This window comes from Gymnogyps californianus, chromosome 7 (genome assembly GCF_018139145.2).
Source record: "Gymnogyps californianus isolate 813 chromosome 7, ASM1813914v2, whole genome shotgun sequence".
Taxonomy (NCBI): Eukaryota; Metazoa; Chordata; class Aves; order Accipitriformes; family Cathartidae; genus Gymnogyps; species Gymnogyps californianus.
The window spans coordinates 30,144,825-30,161,718 of NC_059477.1; the positions used below are offsets into that span (position 1 = coordinate 30,144,825).

At 40.3% G+C, this 16,894-nt stretch overlaps 1 protein-coding gene across 1 annotated transcript in view; it reads left to right on the forward strand.

Moving 5' to 3' along the window:
* Positions 1–336: 336 nt before the first annotated feature.
* RALB (RAS like proto-oncogene B) overlaps positions 337–16,894 on the forward strand; it is a 56,108-nt gene continuing 39,550 nt past the window's right edge. The window contains exon 1 of the mRNA XM_050899824.1: positions 337–355. The gene's annotated coding sequence lies outside the window, so the exon portion shown is untranslated. The remainder of the gene's footprint in view (positions 356–16,894) is intronic.

Here is a 16,894-nt window from a genome sequence, read left to right on the forward strand (position 1 = left end):
ATACTGTTTTCTAAGTTTGTCATTTATATTTATTGAAACTTTTCACTGGAGAGGGTAGGGAAGGTGAAGCAGAAAAGTAATTTTCTGTTACTGGCCATTCACGAATTTTTAAGCTGTTACTTTTTCAGTCATCTACAACAGTTTCCTTGTTTTTAGAATGAGCGCATGATATCATATCCTGAGCCCTTCCCTTTTCTTGCAGCTTGCTGAGGCACTAGGAGGAGTCCAGCTACAGTCATCGTGTGAATTGGTCTGTAATACTGCAGTGGAGCTGCTTCTGCCCTTGTCCGCCTGCCTGTCTTATTCATACTCCTTAAGAAGTTGCTGCTCTAGGACGAACGACCCTTTAAGCACAGTAAGTATCAGCTAAGAAAGCAAACAATCTATCATCTAGCTTGTAAAGTTGCATCAGAGAAAGATCACTTCTCTATGTATTTACATGTTTGTGCAGTTAGGGACACAAATACAAGTGAAAGGAGAACTCGCTGTCATTATCCATCACTGAAGTGAGAAGAGAAAGGAGATTCCTGGCCTAGCTGGGGTGAGAAAAGGGATAGCAGCAACGCGGGAGGCTCTTGGGGTGCAGAGACTGGATTAAAGGTGTAGGCTAGGTGTTGGAAAGGGCCAAGGTACATGTACTGTGTGAGGCAACATACCCATTCGCTGTGGACAGACAGGAAAAAACAGCTGCTAAAATGTATACACAAGCAGCTGGGCGTGAGCACGTGGCATTGTATTAATGCTGGATGACAAGCACCTCTTGTTTATTCTTAATCTTGCTTGACTTAATGAATGCAGTAGTACTAGCTAGTAATAAGCAAAATAAAAGGAGAATAAAAGAACTAGTTTTCTGCACTAATCTCAACTCATCCCTAAAGCATACAGGCCAAGTAAACATTAACAGTGAGTCATTGATTCTTGTTAGTATAACTACATAACCCATACTGGTGGTGGTGTTACTTCTGCACTTCTCCGTCTTGGTCTTCAGCTCTGAAATGCAGAGCTAAAGGCTCTGCCATTCTTGGTGGGGAGCCTAAGGTTTTGTCTAGATGTCTCTGCAATGTTAATTTAGTAGAAACTTGTTAACTATATCAATAATATATTTATAGTTATATTTATAGTGTATGAATAACTTAGTATGATCCAGAATTTGCAGCATAAAAAATGTTACAATGAATGTAAATATATACATAGCTTGCATTTATATCTACCAAATGATATTGTAGAAGTTATTTATTAACCTAGAAAGTTGCTTTTAAAAGGATAGAACATCTAAATTTTCCTGTGTATATTGCCCTGGTAGAGTACCAAACACCAACTTCATTCCAAAGTTGTAAAAGACTTATGACCATGCTTTACATAAAGGCCTCACTGTTTTGAATGGAACCAACAGAAAGCAGTGGTGATATTTGTGTGAATATTTAAGATAACAATAACTGGCTTCAGAAACGTGCAAATAAGTTGTGTCCTTTCCCCAAACCGTCTTTGGTGAGGCAAGCAACTGTACAGGAAACACATAACCTTTGAATATGTCATTGGTCACACTACTTTATCCATTTTTTCTTTGCTTACTGTGGTTTTGATCAGCTCATTCATAGGGTCACAGCACAATGTTAGTAAAAATCATTGCTTTTTGTTATCTGCTAAACTGCATTGTGAGGTAAAAACTCAGTTAAAAGCTGCTGGACCCTCTTCTGTTGCTGATGTAGTTAATTTTATGACAGAACAAACCTGCCATTTTCTACAACATAGTTATGATAAGAGTAGAAGGATGCTAAAGCTGTGCTCATGTGCTGCTCGGTCTAGCCTCAGTAGCATCGAGATTGCTGTACTAGAGGCAACCATTAGTCCACCTACTCCAGGGTTCTGCCTCCGACAGCAACCTGTACTAGGTGCTTCTGATACAGTTGCAAGTAAGTCCAGAGTGATCAGCTGTCGAACAGGCTTCACAGGAGACTTTTTTAAGCCTATCAGCTATTAGTTGACTTGTACTGTGCAAGATGAGGGGTTTTTAACTCTTTCATTTCATAGAATATCACAGTGGATATTCACATTTCTATATAAATGTTTGTTTCTTGAATTCACTGAGATCTTGGTTCCAATGATGTCGTGTGGCAATGAGTTCAGTAAAAACTGTGGGTTTCTAAAGAAATATTGTTATTTCCTTTCTCCAGAATTAATTCTGCTGCCTTTCATTCCGTTAGATGTAAATTTGCTTATACATCATAGGAGAGAAAAACTCAGCTTACTTTTTTAATTGTGCGCTCTACTGAAGAATGACAACGTATTTTTATTCTTAGTTATAGTTTGGTCTGTCTAGTTTGCAGCTATGCTTTTTTTCAATTTATAAACTCGTCTCAAGGGCTTCACCCACAGTTTTAGAATCATAGAATCATAGAATAGTTTGGGTTGGAAGGGACCTTTAAAGGTCATCTAGTCCAACCACCCTGCAATTGAGCTGGGACATCTTCAACTAGATCAGATTGCTCAGAGCCCCGTCCAGCCTGACCTTGAATGTTTCCAAGGATCTATCACCTCTCTGGGCAACCTGTTCCAGTGTTTCACCACCCTCATTGTAAAAAATTTCTTCCTTACATCTAGTCTGAATCTACCCTCTTTTAGTTTAAAACCATTACCCCTTGTCCTATTGCAACAGGCCCTGCTAAAAAGTTTGTCCCCATCTTTCTTATAAGCCCCCTTTAAGTACTGAAAGGCTGCAGTAAGGTCTCCCCGGAGTCTTCTCTTCTCCAGGCTGAACAACCCCAACTCTCTCAGCCTTTCCTCGTACGAGGGATGTTCATGAGGTTCACACCGGCGCACTTCTCGAGCTTGTCTAGGTCCCTCTGGATGGCATCCCATCCTTCAGGCATGTCAACTGCACCACTCAGCTTGGTGTCATCAGCAAACTTGCTGAGGGTGTACTCGATCCCACTATGTCATTGATGAAGATATTAAACAGCACTGGTCCCAATATGGACCCCTGAGGGACACCATTTGTCACCGATCTCTATCTGGACATTGAGCCGTTGACCACTACTCTCTGGATGTGACCATCCAACCAATTCCTCATCCACCAAACAGTCCACCCATCAAATCCATATCTCTCCAATTTAGAGAGAAGGATGTTGTGGGGGACCGTGTCAAAGGCCTTACAGAAGTCCAGATAGACGACATCCATAGCTCCTCCCTTGTCCACTTATGTAGTCACTCTGTCATAGAGGGCCACTAGGTTGGGCAGGCAGGACTTGCCCTTGGTGAAGCCATGCTGGCTGTCTCAAATCACCTCCCTGTCCTCCATGTGCCTTAGCATAGCTTCTAGGAGGATCTGTTCCATGATCTTCCCAGGCACAGAAGTGAGGCTGACAGTTCAGTAGTTCCCAGGGTCCTCCTTTCTACCCTTTTTAAAAATGGGTGCAATGTTTCCCTTTTTCCAGTCACCAGGGACTTCACCTGACTGCCATGACTTTGCAAATATCATGGAGAGTGGCTTGGCAACTACATCAGCCAGTTCCCTCAGGACCCTAGGATGCCTCTCATCAGGTCCCACGGACTTATGTATGTTCAGGTTCCTCAGGTGGTCACGAACCTGATCTTCTCATACAGTGTGAGGGACTTTGCTCCTCCAGTCCCCATCTTGAGGTCCATCCACTCGAGAGGTGTGGGAAGAGGGATTGCCAGTGAAGACTGAGGCAAAAATGTTGTTGAGTACCTCAGCCTTCTCCTCATCCATTGTTACCTGTTTGCCAGTCTTGCTCATCGGGGGGGTACACTTTCTTTGACCTTCCTTTTCTGGCTGACATAGCTGTAGAAGCCCTTCTTATTATTCTTTGCATCCCTTGCGAAGTTCAGCTCCAGCTGCGCCTTGGCCTTCCTGATCCCATCCCTACACAACCGGGCAGCGTCCATATACTCTTCCCAGGATACCTGTCCCTGCTTCCACTGCCTGTGCATTTAGTTCTTGCCCTTTAGTTTGACCAGCACGTCTCGACTCATCCATGCCGGTCTCTTGCCTTCCTTTCCTGCTTTCTTACATCTGGGGATCGAGAGCTCTTGTGCTCTATGGAAAGCGTCCTTAAAGATCTGCCAGCTCTGTTCTGCTCCCTTGTCCCTGAGGGCAGTTTCCCAGGGGGTCCTGTTGACTAACTCCTTGAAGAGCTGGAATTTTGCTTTCTTAAAATTCAGGGTCCTGACTTTACTCTTCACCTGACCCATATCCCTCAGGACTGTGAACTCCACCAGTGCATGGTCACTGCAGCCTAGGCTGCCTCCAATCTTGACGTCACTGATTAGCTCACTTGCGTTGGTGACCAACAGGTCCTGTAGTTAATTATTTTGTTGTCATGCTAAAAAAATTCAAAGATGAAAGATGTGAGTTTCCTTTATAGAAACCACCCAGCTCTGCTTTTGTATCCTGTTTATATATGTGTTTAATAATAAATTTGCCACCACCTTACATCCAAGAAATGTTAGGTGTGCAGCAAATGTTTAATTAATTAATCTCACAAAGAACTTGTGAGGTAGGTTCCCTCAGTTTACAGGTGAGACAGAGTGAGACAGTTAAATTAAGTGACTTGCTTAATATCACACAGTGAGTCAGTGCTAACACTGAAAATAGAGTTTATGTCTTCTGGTTCCTTGCCCTGTATTTTAATCATCAAACCAGAGTTAACTCTAAAGTTGAATGAACTCCTTAAATGATTAAAATAATTGTTCTCAATTTCATGTTGGAGTATTATGTTTTAATCACCTAAGCAGCTGAAATACTTGCAAAAGTTTTCCTTGCTTAGGACTTTTTTAGTCTTTCTTGTTCAGATATTGCTTCAGATATCAGCTGAATATGTTTTGTTTACAGTAATCTTGAATTTCAAAAATACACTTAAGCAGATCTCCACAAAAAAATAAGGAACGCACTTAAAACTCACAGCAATCTCTTTGCTGTCAATGTAGCAATGCTCTTTTTCATACTCTCAACAGCCACCCCACTTAAAAATACCCATAGCTTTAATTAACGGAGCATAGTAAAGTTATTGCCCCACAGAAAGCAAAAGATAGGCTGCTGGTTACGCTGTCATGGCTAAATGAAAATGTAGCCTGAAGCACAAAAGAGCAATTGCGTCTTAAGAAACATCTGCTTAGAGTGCAGTTCTGAACTATATGCTGTGTCATCTCTGAATAAACTGGTACATAAAGAGGTGCAATCCTTGAAAACATGTTTAAATGAATGGTACCTGTGTTCAGGCTAATGGTATACTCCAGCAGCTTTATAGCTTTTCTGAGTATAGTCCACATATTTGTTTATGCTGACAGGACATATATAAATTTTTCCAATCCTCACTATCTTACCTGTTCGATAGTGTTCTTCAGTATAGGAAAGAATAAATGGCCCAGAAAATATGTACGTAGGCATAAGATTGAAAGAGGCTCAGGAGAGGGAATGAAGAAATAATATTACCATGGCTTGCTCCCTATTAAACCTGGGTATAGACACAGCTGTCTGTTACACAGCCTTATACAATGCTTTGTATCATATAGTATTTTTGGGGTGTGTGAGACAAGCAGCACAAGGCTGTAGTCAGCTCCAAGATTTTTATAAAGACTTTTGCCATATGTAATAAATAGGGCATTGCTGTGCAAGCAGCCTTCCAACTTAACTGCAATTTAACAACAAAATACCTTAAAAATTCAACTACTTCATTGCTGAATGCAAATAAAGCTCCTAGGTGGTAAAATCAGTCAGTAAGCATTGGCATGCTGCATTTATGGAAACAACTCTAAAGTAATTTAACATGTTGTACTTGTAAAGAAGGGAGTCACATCTTGCCTACTGAGTTAGGGGCTAGGCAGAAGGTTCCAGGTAACAAGCCAAGGAGAGATGTTCCAAGAAGGCCATTCTGTTTCCTCTCTGGGGTCAATACTTCTAATTTACCATGTTGTTTTCCTTTTGGGTTTATCTTCTCTTTAAAATGTTAACTATGAGCATATTTTACACTTTGTCACTAGGGCTCTATCATCAGTGATCAACTGTCCAATATTGGTCAGGGTACTGCTCCAACTTCACTTTCAGTTTCTGTTAGAGACTAAGGTGTTTTTCTCACAGACTTCAGAAAATGGCCTGATGCCAAGTGACGTCTGCGCCCATCTATCAGGGCTAGAGATGCTGCCTTTCAAAGGCATTTCTGAAAACCAGGCAGGAGTTGTCCAGTACAAAGTGGACAAAGAAGACACTTCTGTGACTTCCATAGACTTTGAAACCAAACCCAAGAAAGCAATGCAAATAATCAAAAATATTTCTGTGGCTCTTCACTCATGTCTCCTTTTATCCACAGTTCCTATTATTAACCCATCAAATGTAATGGTAATAATGTTTGAGAAGCTGAAAATTTTAATCAAATATTAGATAATATTTGTGAAAAACAAGGTTTGAAATTATAATGTGCCTAGGTGTTCTCTTCCAGATTGGGAATAGAAAGAAGACTTTGTGGTCTGTGTGTTTGATCAAAACTAACCAAAACAGTAGAAATGAAATACAGGTACATACAGGTCACGGGCAGAAAATCCTTTTCAGCAACAATCTTCAGGTATGAAGAATGAGTCAGCCTGAGAAAATCAGAAGTTGCTTGTGGATAATCTGAATGAGAATGGAGGATGCATACTACAGTATCACATTTGAGAAGAGCTCTGACAAAATACGGGCCTTGAATTTTGGATGTAGAGAGAGTTATACTTGCTTCATCTATTACTGAAGAGAATAGAAAACAAGCCAGCCTTTATGATTAAGTAGACATCATCCTGTTTTATGTAATTAGCTTTATTTAAGATCCTACTTTCAGCGAAAACCTCAGTGTGTCCTGCCTACCTTAGTAATCGCATTACTAGTCACTGCTCTTTAATAGGTCTATTGCAGCCTTGTTCTGTTGATTCAGCACAGCAAGAAAACATTTTAGGAATGTCAGTTCTTCAAGCAGTGGGGATTATAGGCATGGTAACAGTACAGGTTTGTGAAAGGTATATGCTGCCTGCCTTCATTCCCCATACGACAGTGAGAGGGAAACTGAGGTACAGCCATAGTGCTACTCTGAAGAGTTAATATAATGAACATATTGTTATGTAGATTTGATTCACAGAATTGAGAAAGCATTTGTGGTAATAAGGTGTTTATACATTAGAGCCAGAAAATGAAACGGAAAAGAAAGTGAAAAGAAATGCATAATGAGGGAGTTGGCCAGTTTAGTTCCATTATGCAAGCACAATGAAAGGTACAAAGCTAAGGAATGCCACAAGTAACAAAAAAATCCAGTATCTGTTACCTTAAATTATATTAATTATAAAAGGTGGAGTTAGCAATGCAGGCAAGGTACATTTTTCCAACATTCCTTATTATGTGTTAATCATGGCACTGTAAAGATCCAAGAATCTTGGATCATGCAAGTTGCAAAATACCACTAGAACGTTTCTTGCTGGAACTAGATACAGCAAGGCAAGTACAAGCTGAAACTGTAAATATGGGGAAGGACTTCTCTGTTCAATAAAACAAGCAGTTTCTGCTGAAACTAATTTTGCTTGAGGACTAATTTGTGGTTCCAAGTGTCTTTCAGTGCTGACAGCTGAAGAAGGTAGCTCTGGGCCAGATTGTAATGTTCGCTCCTTGCTCTAATGGGCGGATGTGTTTAATTAACCTTTGTTTCTGCAGAAGCAGACATTCTGGCAAGCTGTAGGAATGCTGAAGGAGGGAAATCTGAACAGCAGTGAACCTAGGCACATTCTATATATCTAGGGCTAGGTAAAGAATGTTAACGTAGACAAATACTGTTTCCTAGGAGATAGGTTTGTATAAGCAACTTCTGTAATAGAAATTTAACATGGTTCCCCCTGTAGGGCTCCCCCCCATTAATTTCACAAGACCCAGCTATGGTCCCATGCCCTTGGGACTCTTGTCTTGTGTCTGGTTAAAGACTGGGCACAGTTCTTCAACTGGGGGTCACAAAAGCACGTATTCAAGGTGGAAATATTTTGCTTAGTATCTCTTGCATAGAGTTAGACCTGACAGCCTTGTTGCCTGTTCCATGTCCAGCAGTGACTCCTCCAGATACCATAGCTTGGACAGACCCTTCCCAGAGCTTCCTGTAAAGTGCAGGTCTTAAGGTTTATAGCTAATTCTTCAGAAGGCATATGGCAAGTCTAATGCAAAGCAGATATCCTTTGCGTAAAGTTGCTGAAGGCACCGCTTTTCTCTTGAAAAACTAAAGCACTGTAGATTACAATTCATACAAATACAGCAAACTCCCTGGCCACAATGTCCCTTGGCCCTAATCTTTCACTAAAAAATCGCCAGCTTTGCATGAGTGTTTTGAAAGCATGCAAACTAGAGCTTATCTTCTATGACCTTCACCAGCTCCGCTGCCACAATAGTATCATTGTTTCCTATCTCCTCCCCTTAGTAAGCAGCACCCTCCATTCCTCTCACTTCCTTTCTGGCCCAAACCTTTCCATCTGAGAGACTTTTTAAAGCTCTGCTTTGTCATCTAGTTTTGCTGCTACTGTGATCTAAATGCCAACCCCCTTCAGTCCTGGTTGTCTCAGTCTCAGTCAGACAAGACCCTGCTTTTATTGAAAAGGCACCTTTTAAACTTGAGTGATGGACATTCCTTCTACTCCTGTAGTCTTACAAACAAGGTGTATTCCCAACTGACAGAAATATTTGGGTTACAGCATTTTTCTTACTAAAACTACACTGTAGCAACACAGTATCAATCACAATCATAGACAGTACTTCTCCTACCTCAGCACTGTGATGCAGAACACTTCCCTTCATAATACTGTGCAACCATCTCCACATTGCCACAGTACGTAGGAACTAGTGTTAAGGCTGCAGTTAAGTTACTAAATTCCTAATCCCATGCTTTGTCCACTGGGTTTCTGTTCCAGAATGGAGAGTTGTGACAACAAATGAGGTAATCAAGGAAAAATAAAACTGGCTACAGTTGTCAGGATTATGAGTACAATATAATTCTTCAGCTTGTTCATACTGGTCTCTGTTTCTAGTAAGGACTGATGACTCCAAAAGCCATAAGCTGTGTGTTAAGTTCTTGGGTGATGACAATTTCCTTTATAATGTTGCCCACTGTCTGAGATTACAGAGACAGGATTGTGTAGGCCTGCTACTAGCAGAGAGTGTCCTATTGCAAAGAGAAGGTTTGCACAAAGACTGAGGATAGAGTAAGAGTCTTTTATGTCCAGATATAGATGGTGATTTCCAAAAGCGTTTAGCATTGGCCAAACCACCGCACAGTCAGTGGATGTAGTCAGGCTGACACAGATTGCTTTTGAGAATTCTTTACCAGCATGGTTCAACGTGCAGCCAGTCAGGCTGACACAGATTGCTTTTGAAAATTCTTTACCAGCATGGTTCAACGTGCAGCCACTGGCCAAATCTGATCTGCAGGATCTTCTGTCTGGCCTGAACCACCTTTTCTATGGAAATTCCAAGGAGCAAGCTGCTGCCTCATCCTAAAGAGAAGGAAAGGAGGGAGGATGATTCTTGCCCATGCTTCTGAGGCGTGGGCAAGAACAGCACCCTGATGCAGATGAGTTGTTGCTGTGCTTCTGTCTGAATGAGTTTGTGAGTGCTTGGATGTGTGGAAGAAAACACTCCTACACAGCCTGCTGCCTTATCTCCTTGTTGGGCAGGTAAGAACAGCAGCACTCCTCCATCACTGCCACTCTCATTTGCTGATTGTTTGGGGGGAGGTAGTAGGGAGCAGGGGACAGTAGTGTTCGCCTGCAGCCTATTGCTTTACTCAGCCTCCTCCCCAAGCTTTCTTCACTGTCCAAGTATGAATGTGTGAATGGTAAGAGGTATGAAAACACAGTCCTGAGCTGCTATTGATTGGCAGCTCAATGGCCTGTCCTTAAACTGAGATCTGACTCATACAGCCTCCGGGGCTTGACTATCCTATTAATACACTTAATGTTGCTGTAGGTATGACTCACCTAGAAGGAATGTATGACAATAAATTTCTTTGTATTTGTATTCTTTGTATTGTATTTGTGTGTCTCTTTTCTTTGGCCATCTGCATGTGGTGCATGATTCAATTTCCCTGCACAACTGCAGCAATTATGGGTTTCTTGTAATCATGGAAATAATTTCAGGAAGCGTGCATTCTATATGCATACAAGGATAAAGGACCTATGGGTTAATCTTGCAGGCTTTTTATTCAAGTGAATACATTCAGCAGGTTCTGGGTCCTATCTTCTTCCAGTACAGTAAGCATAGTGCTGATGGGGACTGAAAAGAAGTTGCTGTCCTTGGAGTCAATAGCAAAGCTCTTTCGCTAGTGGGAACAGGCACCATTCTGAGCTAATAAGAAGATTAAAAGCCAATGGAAAGAATTACAATATCCTCTTAATTTTAACATAATCTAAGTATAAATTACCCAAACTGAGAGCTCTCACTTAAATACAAGTTGAAACAATTACTTTATCTTCAGGGAGACTCTCTAAGTAATTGAGATGGATGTAAATCTCAGCTGAAACTTCTGCTTGAAGAAAAGTGCTACTGGATGTGTCCATGGTTTCAGCACATGCAGCCAGTTACAGTACAGGGGAAAGCTGCATTAACTTTCAGTCAAGCTAAAGGGGTGCCTCTCCTGATTTTGATAGATGGCAGTTAATTACGTTTTTCCTCTTTGGAAGAAGTATATATTTCTTTCTTTTGTTAGCATGTCTGATAATGGCAGGGGATTTTTCTGAGGGTAGTCTTGGAACAAAACTGCAGCTCCAGGCACTCTGTAAGAAGCCAAGTACAAGGGAAGGGTGGAGTGAAGTTGCTATTTGATAATAGGAATAGTCTACAAGAAAGTTTCCTTATCTCTCTTCAATACTTGTTTTTCAGAAAGTAACTGTGATGAAAAGGCAGGAGCTATTCTTCTCTGCTGTAAATTCTTTTCTGATAAGTCTTTTGGAAGAAATCACAATGCTATCTTCATTCAAATCCTTCCTAAGATGCATTTCTTCCATAAATTGTTTCTATGCTAATCCACTAGGCGTTGCTATTTACATCTTTAAAAGAAACAAGTACTTAACCTGGACTGATTGTAGATTAAGAATTACTAAGGGTATGCATGTCCCATAGAAAAGCATAGTCCATGGAAAAAATCTATTGCCTCCTGGCAGTAGTTCTTTATATTGTGTTTTTATTTCTTATTGTTGATTGTAATCTCTGCAGGGAAGGGGCATTTGTCTTTATGCACCTTTAAGGCATCATACATGTGTGTAACTTTATGCAAATTAGCGAAGATCAAGAAGGAAACACAAAGCAATTTTACAATACAAATTAGCTCTGCCTTGAATAGCAGTCAAATTCTACTCTGTCATCCCAGTGTAAATCCAGATTTGGTGCTGAAGTCACTGGAATGGAATATGGTCGTAGCTCTTGATACAAAGAAGACTGAAGGGGAGAGGAGGCCAGTAATGCTGCATCTAATAGATTCATTCCCATTGTCTTAGACTATGCAAACTTTAAATAACCCTAGTCTTCTCTTCAGGACATGCTGACTCTATGCTGCCTTGGGCTATGGGCTGCTAATATAGCTCAGAAACGCACATCTGCTATTTAACAGCGTATAAAGCAGTGGTTCCCAAACCAGGCACTATTATAACTAGTGAGGTCACAACAGTTTCAAACAAGGTCACAAGCTACAAGAAATTCAATTGGATCACATATTTATGCTAGTATTTGGGGTTGCATTAAATTCTTGCTCTACAACAGCAACTTTTTGCAGTGAAAAATTTGGGGAACTGCTGTGTTTTACTCTGTGAAAGACTGGGTGGAGAGAGTATTTCCTGTGAGTCATCAGTGGGAAAAGTCCATTATTACAGGGGTGAAACATGACAGCTAGAACTGAAAAAATCCCTACAACTGTGAACATATTCAAATCTGTTGACACAGCATATTTCAAGCCCAAAGGTGTCAACACCATTGCTTTCCAAAATTGTAATTAATCTATATGTCCAAGATCTTATGTTGCTATAATAATTATCATGACAAAGTTAATTATAGGTCAGTCCTTCACAACCAAAATACACTTACCACTAGGTAAAACACGGCAGTTATTTATGCATGATATACAACAGACAAGAAGAAAGAAATAAGATTATTACAACCATCAGAAATGGCTGGACCCCCCTTTTTTTAGCAGTGTGTGCATATCTGTGCTGGAATCTGGCAAGGAAGCCCTGCCAGTAAAGGCAGGGGATGTTGCAGAGGCAGGCAGCTGGGAGCCGGGAAGGAAGGCAATACTTCCTGATACTCATTAGCAAGCTCAGAGGAAGGAGAGCATCCTGCCTAGTCATGCTAAATCAGTCGGAGAGTCCCTATTAACACAGCAAATCCATTACCCATCCTTGTTTAAGAAGAAGGATATTCAGATTTGGTTAGCAAAGAGAAGCCATGATTTTGTAAATGAGTGTGCAAAGCGCCCATTGAACTTCACTCTCCTATACTGTGACTTTGTAATTTGTTCAAGGCAGCTGTAAAATTAAGAACCTGAGGACTTAACCTGTCTTTGTTTTGTCTCCCTTTATCAAGCACACTTGGTCATTTTTCACCTTTTTATGCTATGCCTCGACTTAAATATTTATGCCATGTCCCATTAAAATCCTCAGCTGAGAACTTTTGTCCTTTCAGCTGCACAACTACTGCATACCATTTGTTAATTTGTGAATTTCAAATAAATTTAGTGTGACTAAATAGCAGAGTTTGAAAAACAGTGGTCTGTCTTTATACACAGAACTGCCATATCCCCCAAGCCAAGGCAATTCAATTCTGACCTGGAAAGGGACATCAGAGTTCAGTCTCTTGTGCCCTAGAAGTCCTTCACTTCTTGACAAGAAGTTGCCAGTTCTACAGGCAGGTTTTTTGATATTAATATATTCAAGAACCAACCACTGTTAACCACATAGTCTATTGTTTTAACTGTTTATTAGTGGATTCAGTTGTCTTACAGCATTTAGACAAATTGACACAAATGGCAGCTTAAATGACAGATTTAAAGCTGTCATCCTTATGGGTCGACTCCACACACAAGTTATTATCAGCAACATTAAATTGCAAAAACACTTGTAAAACTTTGTTAAATAATATAAATTGAAACTGGTATATGTGCAAACCAATGTAAATAACAAGTCATGCAGACCAGAATACATGACCCGCCCCCCCTAAAACAACAAAAACCTTAGAAAGGAAAAACATACGAAGAAGAGCTAAATTCTCAGGCTATGTTTCATTACTATTACTGTTACCATTTATCAAGGACTTTCAAGCCAGTTCTGATATTTCTCCCCTTTGTGTTTATAACTCTGTTACATCCTTAACTCTCATGTTCGTAGCTAAACTTGCCCTCTTAAAACTTTCTTAGTCCACATTATTTCTGGTCAGATTTGAATCAGCAAAGCAGAACATTTCCTGTCCTTGGGGGGATGAATCTACACTGGATATTAGGAGCCTGTTTCAGCACTTACAGGATGCAGACCAGGAAGCTATACATTTTTTTAACAGGAACTAGAACAAGAGTGGCAAAGTTTTGGCAGAATTAGAATGAAATGTTTGTACATGGAACAGAGTAAGAACTGGAACTAAAAGATTTTTTATACAACTAAAATAAGGCTGCCAGCAAACTAGTTTGATAGATTTGGAAATCATCAGGAGCTTATTAGAAAAAAACTTAAGCTCAAAAACTAGGATTTGAATGAAAGCTCTAGCTGCCTAACTAACTAGAGCCGTGTCTCTGGCATGCTGAAAAAGGCTGCTTTGGTGAACTGAGAGTACAAATGAGTTATGTCTTGGAGCAACAAGCTATTGCCACTCTACTGAGCAATGAATAGTCAAAAGTTTGGAATTAACAAAAATGAAGCTAGAATTAATATTGGTCAATGAGAATAAAAATTGACTCAAATTCTCATGCTGGAACGCAAGGCATGCTTCTTGGGGAGCTAACAGTGTACATGAACCAAAATACAAATAGGAAGTAGCTCTGCGGTGTGGATCTAAAATAACACCAGGAGTAGCCACAAGTGTGGTGCCATCTAATGTATCGTAGCTCTGTCTGCTGGTCAGCACTTCCTAATCTGGACTAGCATGTTTTCACACCTCTTCTAGCAGCAACTCAAGAGGTTGATCCAAACCTGTGACAGAGCAAGCTTGGTTGTTGGAAATTTGCTAGATGAAGTAGGAATGTACGTCAAAAAAAGCTGACAGACATTTTATTGGTCACCTTTACAGGCTGGTCTTCCTGTTAATTATGGCTTTCTACTGAATGAAGTCTCTAACAGGGATAGGTAAGCATGGTCCTCCATTAGCTGGCCAGAAAAACATAAGAAGCCTTATTTCTTCCATAGCCAAAAGGAACATACATTTAGCTTGAGGGATATGGAAACCATCTTTTTTGAGAAATAAATTCCACAGCCTTTTTCATTGCTGATTTGTGACCTTGAGATCTATAAAATCATGCAGTATCTTCCTTTATGACAGCTGCAGATTTATTACAACTAACATGGTAAGGGAAGCAGCCCTTTTATCATAAGCTTTTAAAAGGGAAGAGATGAAAGTTGCTGGTGAAATTGATGCTGTAGATGCAGCAACCAAGGACAAAGCATGGCAATATCACACCTACTTGGTTTTATATTTGCGGCTTTTGGGAACTGACAGAAAAGATTACTTTTGATTTATGCCTATTTCTGAGAGCAAGAGCTGATAATTATCAGGTAGTTCACCTGTGTCATGCAACAGCTATGTCAGAAGCCAACAGTTAAACTATAAGGCAGAATGAACTTGTGTGTGGAGTCACCCCATGAGGACAGCTTTGAACCAAGCTGGAAAAATCTGGGGATGAGACAGCGTGTTTCCCACAGCCGTTGAATAAATCTCATTTTCTTTCAGCTAGAATAAGCTCATGTATCTGAGGTCTCTTAAGGCCCTCTGGAATCATATTATGATGATTCCTATCTTTTAATGCAGATAATGAATTCTTCTAACACAAGTAAGAATCCTAGGTGAACCTTTTACTTCTATTTGCAAAATAGTGCCCCATCAGAGGTTTTTAATTTCTTTCATGCTGCGCCCTTTACCTGCTTCTGCTTTTTAACTGCATTGTTTGCATGACAAGAACTAAGAAACAAAACTTCCATGAAGATACATAGAACCTTAACGACAGAAAAGCTAGCTATGACTTCGCGTACTCAAAATTTTTCTAAGAATCACAGCTCTCTCTGGGCAAGGAATTATAGAAAGAATTGTAAAGATGAGCTCATTGTTAGCCATTTATTAAAGATGAGCCCTGAAGTTTGAACTCTACAGGCAGGGTAGCGCTGCAACTCTTTCTGCCATGATTCAGACTGTATTTAGAAATGGCAGCTTAGACCAATCTCTGTTAATATCATACAACAAAGTAAGAAAGTACAAATCAGCTAAGTGGAAAAGGAACTGAGTTTTACCATCTTTTCCTGAACTAAAAGTTTCCCAAATTATCCCCAGAAAACCCTTCAGAGGTTTAAGAAAAGCCACAAGGAAACTGTTACTGAGCCTTCAGTGCTGAGAAGTCAAAGAAGCCCAGCTGATCCCAACAAAGGATTCTTTACATGCTAATCAAAAGAGACATTCAGCAGGTGGTCACATTGCTTAGGCTCTGTGAAAAGAAACTGAAAAGGCAGAACTACATCAAGCGGAATCTAGCATGGACGTGACATGACTATTGCATTTTGCATTTGACATAATGGATATCTTCAGCCACAATGGCCAAATCCATAGCATTTTTGCTTTCCAAAGAGCATGAGGGACTGCCCTTTCTTGGAAGGAAGCGGCAGCTGCCACAAGACTATAATAATATCTTAGGCTTGCTCTATATAAAGATCTTTTCTAAATTTACAAGGAAATAACTTGTTGGGTTAAAACATTTGTCAAGAGAAGATAAATCATTAAACATTTTGGATCTTCCATTTACTTTGCCCATTCCCAGCTATGTACCTGCCTCTTAGCTCTCCTAAGTGTCTTGTATCCCAAATTAATTATAACTGTTAGATGGAAGAGCTAAGATCACAAACATTATCATCTACCACTCTCTTAAGACCTTTGGCAAAAGGACTAGGCAGACTTTGAGGAAAGTAGCATCTTAAGCCATTACATTACAGTAAGATTCAGTAACACTCTCAGATCCCTTCTCTGAATGTAATCTATGCAAGCCAACAACTTCAGTGGGAAGCTGATAGAAAATGACTTAGGAAGAGGGTATCTTGTAAATCCTGCCCTTCTCCATAAATTGAAAGAGGGAAGGAAGGAGAGAGTAGCAGTCTTTTCTTTCAAATCACAGGAAGAAGATTCATCCTTTGTATGCAAGGTCTTGGGGAATACAGCATCTATCTAGCATGTAGTAAACCAGACATCAAGTTCCTCCTCCTCTGAGGTGATTTGAGCCCATGTCTAGTAGGAAAATGCCCCAAATAGCAAGCCAAACACTATCCTATGCTAGGCAAGGGGTGTATTTAGTCCTTGTTGAAGGTGATGTATTTTGCATGGAATAGTATTCTCTAAACCAGAGACGGTACAAGCAAGAGTGATCTATCTTATCTAACGGTTACAGCACACACTGAACAGTCCCTGCTCTCATAAAGATGTCACAATTTATATTGACTACACTGGTGGCATCTGCGCCTTTACAGTTCTAGCTTCCATGGACAGGCTTACATTATCTGCTTGGCATTGTCCATCTCTTTCTATGAACCAGGCACGCTTATGGGGCAGTATAAATGACCAATGCTAGTTTTTAATATTACCAATTAATTTACAGTGACCCACATAAGAGTTTAAGCCTGAGGTTTGCACACTGAAGTCTTCTATTGATCT